Raw genomic sequence first — 15,364 nt, forward strand, 5'->3', positions numbered from 1 at the left:
ACAGAACACAATTAAATCCGAGGAGTCCGCCTGCATGATCCTCAATGCCTCCAGGTATGTCCTGAGGCTCACATTAATGCATTGGGTCGGACCCATCTTTTGTGGGCAATTTGCTGTGCAGCGCAGAAGTGGACACGAGGCACTGATTTACAGGCCTGGCTATTGCACATTGCATATAGTGTTAGATGTACTACCACTCAGTGCTTAATTTGAGCCGGCGGTTTCCGGTGCTCGGCACTGGCAAATAACTGTCAGCACAGGCACTTTTGTCAATCTGCCACATGGTGGCGCTATTTGTCTAATTTAGGACCAAGCACAATAGTTGTTTATTTATTCAATATACATTAAAATGATCAATAACTGTTGGCTAAGCCATTCCTATAGCTTTGGGGGCCTCGAACAATCTGAATTGTCACACTTGTAGGAAAGTGATGGTTAGTAGTTGTGTTGTTACTATCATTGGCAACGCTGGCAGGGGCAGTGTGTGGTGCAAGCTGCGGTGGCCGCTTGACGTGACCCCTGGCCGTTACTTATTTGCAAATTAAGCACTGCTACCATTAAACCAGCTAGCAGTTTTATAACAAAGTTTACTTGATTCGTTCACTAAAGTCAAATAGAAACACAAATGAAATAATAAAACCATAATAAAAATGCTATGGACCAAAGGGAATAAGCTGTCTGACCTATGGGACATGCAGACGCCGCAACAGTTGGATGTGTGGTAGAATGATGCTGATGTATCTTTAGCTCTTGTATGCTGCACACTAGGCTTGGCTTTTGTTTTGCTTTGTTTCATAAAAAAAAAACAATAACATGTTGTTTAAAAAAATGCTATGAACTTCAGTGCCAGACCATACAAGTGTTGGTAAACCATTAAAAAAAAACAAAGAATGAAGAAGGCTGCCCCAAGCACACTTTCTCTCTGTTTCTTTATATTATTTTTTTTATATATTGACGGCAAAAGCTCTACAGCGAGATACACAAAGGTCCCCCTTTCATTACTGTGTTTGCTCTCACTGCAGCATCATAAAAGGTAAAATGTTTTAAACAGACTGACTGGCAGGTGCTCACTGGAAGTGCATTGTAATTGTTGATTGAACCACTAGATGGCGGACTGTGCCAGCAATTGCTAGGTTGGATGAAACAGAACACCCTTTATATCTGCAATTCTTAACTTTTTAACTTTTGTGGACCCACTGAAACATCCTGGAATTCGGCTCCTCCCAGTGAGTCATTATTGGAAGTTGGGTCTTAGTAAATTCTATGTTTTGAAAATCAAACCCAAAAATACAAAAACAAGTATACACCAAACCATTGCTCAAGTAGTTAAGCATTTTGTGTAATTCACAATCCAATATAGAAAACTTTTTCAAATTTTGAATTCTGCTTCTTTCTTTATATATACTTTATTAATTTTAGTGTATTCATTTTAATATTATTTAATTTTGTAAAACAGCCAGGGGCACCATGAGTAAGCCTCACGGGCCCTCTGGAGTCTTCAGACCACAGGTTAAGAACCGCCTCTTTAGAATAAATCTTACACTTGTTTTGGCTACTCTGTTGTACCTTGTGAGATGAAAACAGTGGGCAGGATCACAGAAACATGTTTGACTAATGCTATTCCATGTCCTTGGTGGTAAGTTAAGGCAGTGCTTGCTCCAAGCTCTTTCTGCCATCATAATATGTAAAGAGGAGTCTGGATTTGGAAAGCAAGAGCGTTTGTAGATGTTTCTTGTGTGGGTTTTGTTATACTGGTGTCGTGTTCTGTTGTTTTTTATGCTGCTGTGTTTTGTGTTGCATTATTGTAATGTGATGTGGTATTGTGCTGCAGGAGTTGTGTTGCATCTATTTTGACAGTTTTGTTGTGGGCCCTTGTCATATTTTCCATGTTTTATGTTGCTGTGTGTATGTTGTGTTCATTTGTTTATGCCAACAAATGCTGCTACGTTTCCAGCCAAAAGAACCACATTTATTTAATGGCAAGCAGCCATTAATCGTTGCTAGGGTGAAACATATTGGTCCTGCTTTTAAACTACTTAAGACATCAGTCAGCCACAAATTGTGGCAGAGACTGGCCCAGTGTGTGGGACTTTATGGAAGGCACGTGGTGTACAGATTCCACAGACTTTCACGTCACCCTAACCTGTTTTGATTTCATCGACACTCCTTTTTAGGTCTCATCTAGGCATCACTTGTGCTGTGTCTTTGAGACATGTATTCTGAATATTGGCTTTAGCCCCGCCCATGTTCCACTTTTCTCCTTTAACTGTCTTTTGTAAATGTTTTTCTTTCGTTGGTTAATTTGTTCGGTAGTCTCTCCTTAGTTCCTCTCTTTCTACTGTTGTAACCTCCCATAAGGACTGGCTCTGTTATATGTAATCTTACTCGGTATGTTTTATTTATAGTTTGTCAGCACTGTTTTGTTAATGACTTTTTCGTAGTTAGTGTTGCAGCTACACACTTCCCTGACATGTTGTTTGTGTAATTTAAGTTGAGTTTTTTTAACTGTTCCATTGCATTACCACGCGCTGCTCCGTAAAATTGCGTGCAAGGTAAAATTCTATATATTTTTTCTTCAGCTTTGAAAATGGAGGCCGTGCGTCTTTTGTTTTGTTGTGCCTGGCTTTCCCAAATCTAGTTTTACAACATGCAAGGCAACATTCTAATATACTTTTTTTTAAGCAGCGCAGCACGCTGCACTTCAATGTAATAAATGGCAGCTGCAGTCTTGTTTCCGTTGCATTGCGGTGCGCTGCTCCATAAAAGTCTGTACATAGAAACATTCTATCTTGTTTAGGCAGCGCGGAACGCAGCGAATAATCTTTAACAATGGCAGTCACGCACCTTTTGTTTTGTTGTGCGTGGCTTGCACAACTCTATTTATGCAACATGGAGGGCACGCGGCATGCCGCGCTTCAATTTTAACACTGGCGGTCACATGTTCATTATTTTGTTGTGTGTGAGTTGCCGAAATATACAACTTTCTACATCACTCACAAAACACTAAAGCCCTTTGTCTCCTGCACTGTTGCCATTGTTAACAGTTCAAAAGTTCACATTGTTGGCAGCCTGTTATGCCCAGGAGATAGGCAAGGCACCAGCAAACTAAACTCCATTGCACATCACCTGGCAAACCAGCCTCATTACGCTTGCGCATTAAACACCCGGCGCAGGTGCCAGTTATATTATACATCACTTACAAAACACCATAACTGCAGCATTCCTAACTCCCATTCCTACACAACATTTCTCCATTCACACGCTCTCATTTGCAGCCCTTTCTCCTTGCATTATTTATTAGGGTTTAAAGCCAAATAGAGCGCAACGTTCCACTTACGGCCAATTACTGTTGTACCCGCTGTAAATTACCCGCCCTCCGAACTCTGGCGGCTGCCTCTTGAAGGCTTGGGTTCATAAAAACACAAAACGGCTCTGCCAACTCCAGAGGCTTGCTTCCTAATCCCTAGAAGACAAACTCTCGAATTAAACGTAATGTTTATGTAAGCATTTTTCATAGTATATAAACATCTTAAGGAACAATGCTTCTCTATGCAACCCGGTCATCAAAGCACACATATATGCGTCTTTAATAAAATTGCTTTCATTAATCAGATTACAAAACAGCAGTGTTGAATGCTTCAAAACAAAAAACATAAGTAAAAACGTTCTCATTTACAACACCAATAGCTCTAACTTTCACCAATGCGAGACATATTGCATTGCAAATGCTTGTTAATCTTAGCCGAGGCCTTCCCCCTTAAAGCTGCTGCAAGACCAACTTTGTTGTTGTTGTTGCAGTGGACTGTTAGAGGGTTAGTTAAAAACTGGTTATTTCCAACCTAACTTTAATGTCCACCTATTTGTGCCACTGTTAGATAGAGGGTAAATTCAGCAAGAGGTCTAGCTTCTTAATCCACGTGCCAGAAGCACGGTCTAACTCAACAAAAACCTATGAGAGAATACATTCAATCCTAGCAGCGAATAGACTGTCCACCTGTTTCAAGCAGATATCGAAATATTTTAGTATAGAATCACTTGTACCTATAAAATGTTGTTTCTTCCTACAGTTTTCACTTCGTCATATTGCATGGTTTCTTAAAGTTCTTCCTTCCATTGTATTCCTAAAACCCTGAATGAAAAACAGACTTTGACATAAATCTTTAGATTGGTTCCTCTCCTTCTGGTCTATCGAATGACCCTCTCCTTACGTTCCATCCTATGCATCCCTCCACCAACCGCTTCCAAGAACGTACATAGCCCCACTAATGATCACACCTAACTCTTCATTTAATCTACTAGAAAGTAACTGGAGTAACCCTGTGGAACGGTTTCCATGGGAACACACGACGAATATCAATAAGCAACAATAACTTCTGAATTAAAGACTAAGCTTAGATTCCAGAGTAGCAACCTACTCGCCATTAAGCACCAGCACGGCTCATTAGGGGTAGTAAGTGTGACAAAGAAGCAGTGCTTAATTTGAGCTGGTGGTTTCCGGTGCTCGGCACCAGCATCTAATTGTCAACGCCGGCACTTATGGCAGTCTGTCACATGGTGGCACTGTTGGTGTAATTTCGAGGTGAGCACAACAACAGTTGTTTATTAGTACAATGTACATTAAAACAACTAATACCTGCACCCAAGCCATTCTTATGGCTTTGGCGGCCTGGAAGAGTCTGAATTGTCACACTTGTAGGAGTGTGATGGTTAGTAGTTGTGCTTTTACTGTCATTGGCAGCGCAGGCAGGGGCAATGGGTGGTGCACGCTGTAGTGTCCTCTTGACGAGAGCCCGGGCACTTATTGTTTTTTACAAATTAAGCACTGCAAGCAAGAGAGAATGTGAAAGGTGACAGTTGTGCGTGGTAGGTGACACAAAGCAACGACCTGGCGGTTGCCACGTTATGCGACATATAAAGTAAAGCCATGGCTTGAATAAAGGTGTTAAAAAGTGGACGGTAATCATGAATCGGGGTGGGCATTTCACCTACCATAAAAATGTTATTGACCTGTGACCTTTTATAAAGAAACCTCAATATTGCCCGATTGCTCAGGAGCACAGAACTTAAGTGTCCTCCCGCTGCCTGAGTCCCCAGTACCTGTAACAGTTTTTGCTGTAACTGCAATGGAGATGACAAGGGCTCGTTATGTGTCGGAGCCTGGTGGTCGCCGATCTTCTCTATGGAGGCAGCCTGTTCCAGAATGCAGGAGGATTGGCCAGTGCTGCCGCTGCTGGTGTCGACCCGGAGGAGCCCGCAAGCCGCTGCTCTGCGGCCCCTCCTTAGCTCCAGGGCGGAAATTGCCCAGCGCGACGAGAGAGCGGGGGCTGCAGAAACCCGAGCTCCAACACACATCTCTAGCTGCAACCACAAAGTGCACCAGACGCTTCACAACCAAAGGGAAGGGGGTTGCAGGTGGAGAAGCCTTGGCTGGTCAAAGCACAGCAGTAGCGCAGGGGATGGTAACGTTCCTGAGGAATGTGAAAGAAGGGGGCCCTCAGTGGCATCTCTAGAAGCTCTTTTCTCCACCCTCTCAACAGACATTAAGAAGGGGTTCTCAGTCTCCCAGGCCAATCAAGGTGAGATTAGGGTGTTTTGTGAGTCTCTCGAGAAGAAAATCGATCTCCTGAACTCAAGAACACTCGTTTTGGAGAACGCAGTGGGAGATTTAAGAGACGACCAGGGAGCAGCAAAAGTTGATATATCATCTCTTAATACGGAGGAGGTGGTCCTACGTGAAAGGCTCGAGACGCTAGAGAATAACTCTTGGAAAAACAACCTGCCCATTTTGAATGTCCAGGAGGGGAAAGAAGGGGAAGACCTCAAACCCTACACACTAAAAGAATCACTGCAGATCGAGAAATCAGAGCTGGACTTGAAAAAAGATGTTCAAAGAGTTCATAGAGACCCTTTCAGGAGGCACCCTGACAGGACAAAACCTAGGACAATACTCATGAACTTTCTTACCTACTCCTTAAAGGAAAAAATCCTTAATATGGCTCTAGAAATGAAATCATTAAGAGCCAGTGATTTTTCATACGAAATCCGCTCTGACCTTTTGCGTGTCACCTTGAATAGGCAGTAAGAACTGGGCAGGAAGCTGTATGAGTTTAAGAAACTTGGTGTGGTTGCCCAGCTTGAATATCCTGCAATTCTAAAAATTATGCACAATAACAGAATGTATAACATCAGAATAGTGCAAGAAGCGGATGAGTTATTAGACATTCTCGGGAAGTCGTAAAGATGGTGGTTGCTGAGCAGATAGTAACAGCACATTCAGTTGGGATCCAGGATCTTTAGGGAATCTTTAGGGGAGGTTCTTGATATTGAGGTTCCCCCCCACCCACTTGTATATTAGCCCACCTTCAACCGGTTGTACGAGTTATTAGATAGGTAATAGATAGGTAATTAAAATAAATACACATGCATATATTTCTACATTGGGGCTCACATGGGGATATTCAGTTAAGGGTAGTTGATGGTAGGGTCTTAGTTATTTTTCTTTTTTTTTGTGCCTTTTTTTTGTATTTAAAATGGTTAATAAAGGGATAAGGCGGGTTGCCCCTAGACGCAACTACTGGACAACATCTGTCCAGATAAATGTAGGGTTCTCCAGGGAGGGTTTGATTGGGAGGGGTGGAGGGGAGTTGGTGGGCGGTGAGGGTAGCACGGGGTTGGGGGCAAAGGGGTAAAAAATATAAAATTTCCTCATTCACCTCATTATATGGTCAAATAAGCCTAGTTCTATCACGTTTGGTCTGGTATTGTCTACCTCAGAGTCTAAGTCGATTTATAGCCATCCCCTCTAAACCCCCATGAGAACAATTCAGTTCTTGTCCTGGAACGTTAATGGCCTGCGGGTGAAAACCAGAAGGGCTAGAATTTTGCAGTATATAAAAGTTCCTCCCGCACAGGTCATTATCCATCAGGAAACACATCTTTTGAAAGAGGAGATCAAGGGGATATTCAAAAAATTAAAGTGGGTGGAACACATGATTTGCTCTGATCAGACTGCTAACATTAGTGGCATCGCTATCCTAAATAAAAAACAAGCCAATGCCCTTATCCTAGACTCCATGGTTGATCCCAGTGGCAGGTGGGTCATTGTGAAGCTGACTATTGTAGGTGCTTTGCTAACTCTGGTGGGATATTATGGTCCCAACCAGGATGACCCCTCCATTTTGAAGACCATTTTTTCCAATCTCTGGGATTATCCAGACCCAGTTATTCTAGCCGGAGATTTTAACATTGTTCTGGACCCTAGTCTCCTTGCAGTAGAGCTAAGGTGTCTGCCAAGTCCCGGGTATACCTCCAATCTATGATGGCTCAGACTGGTCTCAGCGGTATTTGGAGGCATAGAGCAGGTAATCAGCCAGAGCTCTCATTTTACAACCGCATATATGGCCATAGATCAAGAACCAATTAAATCCTGGTTAGTTACAATCTGAGAGGTAAAGTAAAGGATATTGGCTATTTGACTCCACATTTGTCAGACCATTCTGGGGTCTGGATGGATTTGGCCTTAGTAGAAGGTGATCATCTTAGAGCTTGGACATTCAACCGGACTTTTCTTCTTGATGAAGCTGAGATGAAGTATCTATCTCAGGAGACTGAATACTTCTTGAATACCAATAGGGGCTCAGCTGAGACATCGGTGGTCTGGTACTCATTAAAGGCCTTTTTAAGGGGTATGATCACTAACAGGGTATCCTATAAGAACAGACAATATAGGGAGGAGGTGGCCCATAAGGAGGACGAGATGAAGACCACAGAGTTGAGCTTAATTAGAGAGACTGACCATGAGAAGCGCCAGGAAAATCTTGCAAAACTTAGTAAACTAAAGGAACAATTGGATAACATTACCGGACTAGGGTCACCAGGAGGTGGGAGACGAGCAAGCTTGCTCATTTTGAGTATGGAGAAAGTGCAGGTAAGCTTCTTGCGTGGAAGGCTAAGACTGATAGGACACGAAATTTGATAAAACAAATTGGTAGTTTAAACACTGCAAAAGTATTTACCTCGGATGAAGAGATTGGGGGTGCTTTTTAGGAGTTCTTTCAAGAGTTGTATCAAGAAGATAGCTTGGTTGATAAAACCACAGCAATGGAGTGGTTGGGGAGTAGCACGCTCACCTCTTTTGAGTTTTTCTCAGCAGGAAGACTTGGATCAGGACAGATCTCAGGAAGAGGTCAGGAGGGCCATCTTTGCTGGTGAAGCAGGGAAAGCTGCAGGGCCCGATGGGCTTCCTGCAGAACTCTACAGATCCTTGGGCGAGGTGATTATTCTTACCTTGACATTGCTATTTATTGAAATTTTATCTGTGGGTGTAAGACTGCCCGGTTCGTGGGGAGAAGCTACTATCACACTGATCTTGAAACCAGGTAAGAGCCCAGAGAGTTGTGGATCTTATAGACCCATCTCACTATTAAACGCTGATTATAACAATTTTGCCAAGATCCTGGCTGGGTTTAGTAGTGGGAGAAATACTTTCACCCGGATCAAAAAGGTTTTGTTAAGGGTAGGAATTTAGCGGCCCTCACCTATGATTTGGTTGGTGCAATTGACTTAGCCACTACTTTCTAACCCCCCCTCGCAGCCATGACATTAGATGCTACTAAGGCGTTTGACAGGGTGAACTGGGCATATCTATCGGCAGTCTTGGGAAAATTTAATTTGGGCGAGAATTTTTGCAGAGCTATCCAGCTTATTTATCGGGACCCATTGGCGAGACTCTTGGTCAATTTTAAATTGACTAAAACTTTTAAGATCACTAGGGGCACGAGGCAAGGCTGCCCCCTCTCCCCTCTCCTTTTTGATCTGTATATTGAGCCCTTTGCTCAGCGTTTAAGTGAAGAACCGAACATAAATCCATTCAAGTATGGAGACTGGGAGAGGAAGGTAGCTCTGTATGCTGACTATGTCCTGATTTTCACTGCTGATCTTGCGACCTCTTTTCCCTGTGTCATTAGCCTGGCACAGGATTTCGGGCGAGTATCCAGGTATGAAATCAACGCTGAGAAAACTGAGATTATGACCTGGAATTTGGTGGAGTGTCAGTATCAGACCAAATGTGACATGAGATACCTGGGGGTGAGAATAGTGCAGGACATTGAAAAGATCTCAGGGACCAACTTGGCAATAGTCTCTAGGGAGTGTCAGAAACAAATGAAATCCTGGGCTCATCTCCCATTTACTTTTTTGGGAGGATCTCAAGATGGTTGTCCTGCCAAAAATAGCCTTCCTGTTTAATACTATCCCTCTATTTTTTGAAACTTCAGCCATAGCTAAGCTTCATCAGGCAATACATTTGTTTATTTGGGTGTATAAGGCCACACGGATCGCCTGGAAGAAGCTGAGGCGGAGAAGGGGGCCTTGTGCTCCCAGATCTGTAGTATTATGCATGGGCCTTCCAGCTATCCCACTCAAGAATGCTCTTAAAACCCCCGGATCATACAGGGGCAGGGGCCATGTTCTCTGTAATGTTAAAGGGTGCAGGTCTCTCTCAGGAAAGATTTCTGTTCAAATTTGGAGAACAGAAGTTCTTCAAGAAGATTAGACTGAAAGTCCTCTTGGGAATGGTTCAGACATGGGCCAGTTTGAAACAGCGTACTGGTCTGAATTATTATTCTAGTCAGGCCCCTTTGTGGGACCAAGGCGGGGATCAAGGTGTGGGGGTACCTTGCTACTGACGGTTTACTCTTACCATGGTTGGCATTAAATAATAAGCTAAGAGGGGACATGTCTAAGTTTAAATATATTCAGTTGCAGAGTTGGTCCCAAAATCTAAAAAAATACATAGGTATAGGGAACACCCTTGAGGAACATCTACTGGTTAGACCACCGGGGGAGAAGGAAGTTTCCTTTTTCTATTGGACCATTGAGGAGGCCATCAACGGAGATTTCAAGCTGGATGAAGAATTATGGGTTTTTTTGCCTAATGAACAGTGGGAAGGTTTGTGGCAGACATCTTTCAACATCTTGTTTGCCACTGTAAAGCCAGCATGGCTCAGGAGAAATCACCTGTTCACGGTGCATAGGGCTTATTTATCCCCGATAAGATTGACCAAAATGTCAAAGGGATCTCCAGCTAGCTGTAAAAAATGCGATTTAGAGAGTGCCTCTGATATTCACGTGGAATGCACTGCTATAGCAGAATTTTGGGAAGAAGTAGGCAAAACTATTATGGACATTTTGGGTCGCCCTATTCAACTTACTCTTTCCTTGATAATATTTGGTATATCCAGTGAAATTAAGGGCCCGGCTAGGTCATTTCTTTTTTATGCAATTCTGCTGGCCAGGAGAGAAATTTGCAAAATATGGGTAGAAACTACACCTCCCCTGCATGCTGAGTGGCTATCCTCACTATTTACCACCTCTAGGATAGATATGTGCAGAGCGCAGAGGAAAAAGACAGCTTTTTTGAGTTTTTTTATCAATTTGGTCCAATGTTTAGCTTTGGCAATTTAGTGTGGAGGTTCACAAATTAGAGATCAGAGTGTTTTACTTACAACGGAATATGGCACCAATGATTATTTCTTTGCAACTTTCTTGACTGTGGGGGCGTGGCTTGACGCACGGCAAGATGGCCGCAGAGTAACGCGGCTCTGCCGGCCACCGACACAATCCTCCATCTATCCTGTCTCCTCTCAGTCATCGAACCTGCCAAAGCCAAGGCGTCTGACACATAGACACCGGGCGACAGGATTGTGGTGCTAGTGGAGGGCTTATCGCCACTACTGTTCTCTCTGGCACTCAACCCCTGGCTTGCGTGATCCGTCGAAGACATAGGGAAACGGAACTTAACTTCATCCACCGTCCGGTGGGTATATCACTCTATGCTGACGACATGGTCTTATTCATTAGGGAGCCAGATCGATACCTGACACAAGTACTGAGAGAATAGATTAGATTTGGGCTCTTCTCTGGTCTTGCTATAAATTGGGACAAGTTTGTGGTTATTCCCTTGACAGCCATTACTTCCCCGCCAACTATGGAAAACCCTTTAGTATGGACTTCAGATCCTGTTAAATACTTGGTAGTTTGGGTTCATTGAGACCCGGTGGTTGTCATACAAGAAAATTATGGGCGAGCGTGTGCCGCACTTGATCAACTGTTCGAGAGGTGGATCACTCTGCCGTTATCTCTAGCCGATCGCATCGCAATTATAAAGATGGTCGTCCTCCCGAGATTTTTGTACCTCTTTGCCAATATCCCAATAACACTTCCGCACCATTTCTTCAAAACTATATGCACAGCCTTGCTCAAGCTAGTTTGGGGCGGCAAGCAAGCACGCGTGGGCTGGCCAACCCATACACTTGACTATCCTAAGGGAGGATTCAGCGCACCGGACTTGTATACATACTATCTAAGCGCTCAAGCACAGTATGCATTTTACTGGTTTAACCCACACACTTAACCCCGCACGTGGCAGTGGAAAATGGCGATGCTCATCCGACCCCCCCCATTAGGTATCCTCACTCACACTCAACGTGATACCCCCAAAACTGAAATCAACACAATAGATACCACAATCGCTGCATGGCAGTCCATAGGTCGACTTTCCTCCAAACTTCCCATCTACGCCCCTGCGCTGCCTATAGCACACCATGCTGCTATATCAGTGACACAGGAAGATGGCCCAGTGAAGGCTCTAAGGGAGGTAGGATTAGTTACTATGCCTGACCTGTATCCAGATGGCAAATTCCTCACAGTCGATTATCTTTAGTACATCACCAACCCCACACCTCTATTCCAGTTCTCTGTCCACAGACTTAGAAACGCTGTTAAATCACACTACACTATTTACCCAGATGAACCCCCTGCACTTCAATCTCTACTGATAGTGCTAACTGTTCATTCATGGCGCAAGCTGGTCACTAAACTATACAGGACAATACAGGCCGAAACAATCAGTGTCCCGGACAGGAGCCTTGCCCGCTGGAACAATAAATTATTGCCCACCCCCTCACAATTCCACAATGAGAACATGTATGCAATCTTACCAGTCAACTCATGCCCAACGGCAACCTACGCATCATACATTTTAATTATCTCCACTAGATATATACCACACCTCTCAGACTATGTTATGTTATAAAAGGTTTTATAGCGCGCTCAATTACTCGAGAGTATCCTGGCGCGAGCAGTTATCGGAGAGCCTGAGAGACGGGGAGTTTGAGTAAGTTAATTAAAAAGAAAGGTTTTAAGTTGTTTCTTAAAAGGGCCAAGCTCCTGAATGCTCCGAAAAGTCAGCGGGATGGAATTCCAAAGCGACGCTGTTTTGACTGAAATGGACTGACCTCCCAGCCGAGATCTGCGAAAACGAGGAATGATCATCAAGCGTTGGGAGGCTGAGCGTAAGGCTCGATTGGGAACATAAAAGCTGAACCTCTTCCTAATATACGCAGGATCCACTATACAAATGTGGATTAAGGGAATCTAGCAGATGTGCACGCTGCAATCAACTAGAGGCGGACTTCTGGCACCTTGCATGGGAGTGTGGCTCAGTAGCCAGATTCTGGGGCTACGTGGTGCAGCACATGCACCAAATGGCTGGGATAGAGTTGCAATGTACGCCATTGATATGCTTGCTGTGCTTTGTTCCACATGCGAAGGGGACACTGGGTAAATTTGTAAGAATTGCACTATTGATGGCTAAAAGACGGGTCGCTATAACATGGGGAGGGACGCAAGTGCCGAAAATCGCACACTGGCTCAAAGATATGGTTTATTGCAACGAAAAACTGGAACTGTATGCAGAGGAGTTACCAATGTCTTAAAAGCCCAAAGATATTTGTGAACCCCTGCGTCAATTTTTGATTCAACAAGACCTACGTGGCTCACCAGATATAGTAGCTTGACATACTGTATAATTTTGCGTCATTATTGTAGAATCTATTGTGGTCACTAACTGGATAGCTGTAATATACCGACCCGTGTACCGATCAATCACATGTTGTTTATGTTGGTTCTTTTTCCTGAGCTACCTTACACGGTAGCAGCGATGTTTACCACAATCATTAAAACGCAATAAAATGAGTTTTTAAAAAAACTTTCTTGATTGTGTTGGGTCCCCCAGCTCTGCCTCCCTCTACAGGCCGACATCTACAGTCAGCCGGCGCTGCAAACCGGAAGAGAGTGTGACCACCCCCTTTTTTTACTTCTAGGGGCCAGTGGCATTTTAAGACTGTAATGTGCCGGTAGGCGGGGCGTTTCCACTTGGTCCCCTTCCAGAGCCTACATCTCAGAATATTGAGGAACGGTACTGACCGCTTATTTTGTTCACTAGTGGTTTGAGGTGAATGAGGAGAAGAAAAAATGAATATTGCCCGATTGCTTCTGAGCAGTCCAAGAGTTGGACTCTGAGACCACCTCTTGGTTGTCACCGTCCTAGATAAGCCTCCATCACAGACCCAGCCACAGGTGGGACTTGGTACCAGTGAGGATGAGAGTCGGGAACCGCCCCCTTTATGTTGGGAGGAGTTAAACATGGAGGAGAATTACAGCAGAAGATTTAGTTTGAGTTGTGGTTAGGCAACTCTGTCTCCTGGATGAGGCTAGACTTCTTAAAGTAAAGACTTCAATGATCAAGGAATGAGTATCCTGATAACAAGACACTGAAGGTAGCAAAAAAGAGCCCTCTACGTTGAAGAGAGGAGAGTTGATTATTGTGCGTGCGGCTGCAAAGAACTGGGAATCATTTTTCATTAGCAGGCATCACCCCAGCTAAAGAGAGGGAGGCAGAAAAGGGAGAAGGAAGGCAGAAGAGAAAGCTCTTATTTTTTTTTTCTTTTTTTTCTTTTTCGAGTTATTTATTCATCTTATATTATTCCAGAATGCATGGTTGTGAGATGTGAAGAAATACACAGATTTAGAGTTGCTGATCCTTCCTAATAAAACACTACTTTAATTCCAAATTCTGATTTAATCAAGGTGTGTTCAAAAGATCAAGCCGTCCATGGCAAAGAAAACCAGTGCTGCTGTTAAAGTCCAACTCCAGGTTACTTATAGCACCAGGACACTTCGAATGCTTTCCCCCTTATGCATAAGTTCAAATGCCTTATTGACTTGAGCGAATGGCAGGGTGTGTGTCACAAATTTGTCAACTTTAATTTTCTTTGCCATATATTCACTCATGAGTTTTGGGACACTCTCCACACTCTTCCAACCTCCAAAGGCAGTGCCTTTCCATGTGCGTCCAGTGACAAGTGGGAAGGGCCTGGTAGAAATCTCTTGTCCGGATGCAGCAACTCGAAGGAATAGTCCACTCTCCCATCTGTTAGGTCAATGAGCACCTCCTGGATGGGCTTGTCATGCTCTTTAGGGTTGATGCACTCAGTGGCTCCAAATTCTTTTGCTTTTTTAAATTTGTCTTTATTTATGTCAACACCGATGATCCGAGCAGCACCGGCTACTTTACAGCCCATGATCACTGCAAGGCCGACCCCTCCCAATCCAAAGACAGCACAGTTTTATGGTCTGGTACTTACCCATGTCCCCTACTCTAACACGACTGACCCTGTGATTATGGATAACATTTCCCTCAACCTCAGTGTAACACTTGTGAAACCACACAGATAGTTTTACTTTTGGATTTGGGGGGAGTAACCAATTAATACGCGCCTTCTCCAGAACCTGCCTCTACCTTGCCTGTGTTGACAACAGCACCATAGCCCGTGGAAATGCCACAGCCTAGCAGGCAAACTTTGTCAAAGGGAGCAGAGTCGTCAATCTTTGTAACAGAAATGTCTGCCACCAAGGTCTACTCTGAGAAGGTGCTGGTTCCCATGAAGTGGGAAAGCTGTTTCCCTTTGCAAGTGAAGCGGCTGGTGTTATCTGGCATCATTCCTCTCCCTTGAGTCACTCTGATCTTTTGGCAGAGGTTGGTTTTCGGATTTAAGTGGAATAACATGATCACCTGCTTTTACTCAAGTCACTCCTTCTCCAACACTCTCTACAATTCCAGCTCCTTCTTGACCCAGGATCACTGGAAAGCAGCCTTCAGGGTCAGCACCACTCAGAGTGTAGGCGTCGGTGTGGCATACAGCAGTGGCAACAATCTTAATCCAAACTTCATGAGCTTTTGGTGGTGCGACTTCCACCTCTTCAATGGAAAGCGGTTTTCCTGCATCCCAAGCAACATCAGCCTTGCAGTGGATAATTTTGCCCGCGGTGTCCATGCTGCTTTTCGCTCGGTGTCTGCGAGGAACGAAGTCAGAGAAGAGAAAGTTCTAAAAATGACAAAGAAGGAAAAAGCAGGGCCGTAGAAGAACCTGAAAGCGAGACAAAGACAGGGGAGGAGGACAGTGGAAGAAAGAGCCATGAGGTGGAAGCAAGAGTAATCAGCTTTGGATTCTGCGAACTCCGC

At 44.1% G+C, this 15,364-nt stretch overlaps 1 protein-coding gene and 1 pseudogene across 2 annotated transcripts in view; one reads left to right on the forward strand and one right to left on the reverse strand.

Annotated features, from left to right (window-relative positions):
* The window catches only part of CLCN2 (chloride voltage-gated channel 2), a 580,205-nt gene that overhangs the window by 264,347 nt on the left and 300,494 nt on the right, over positions 1 to 15,364 (forward strand). The window lies entirely within an intron of this gene.
* Positions 13,935 to 15,188, reverse strand: LOC146786081 (alcohol dehydrogenase class-3-like; annotated as a pseudogene).

The sequence above is a fragment of the Triturus cristatus genome, chromosome 11 (genome assembly GCF_964204655.1).
Source record: "Triturus cristatus chromosome 11, aTriCri1.1, whole genome shotgun sequence".
In the NCBI taxonomy this organism is placed as follows: domain Eukaryota; kingdom Metazoa; phylum Chordata; class Amphibia; order Caudata; family Salamandridae; genus Triturus; species Triturus cristatus.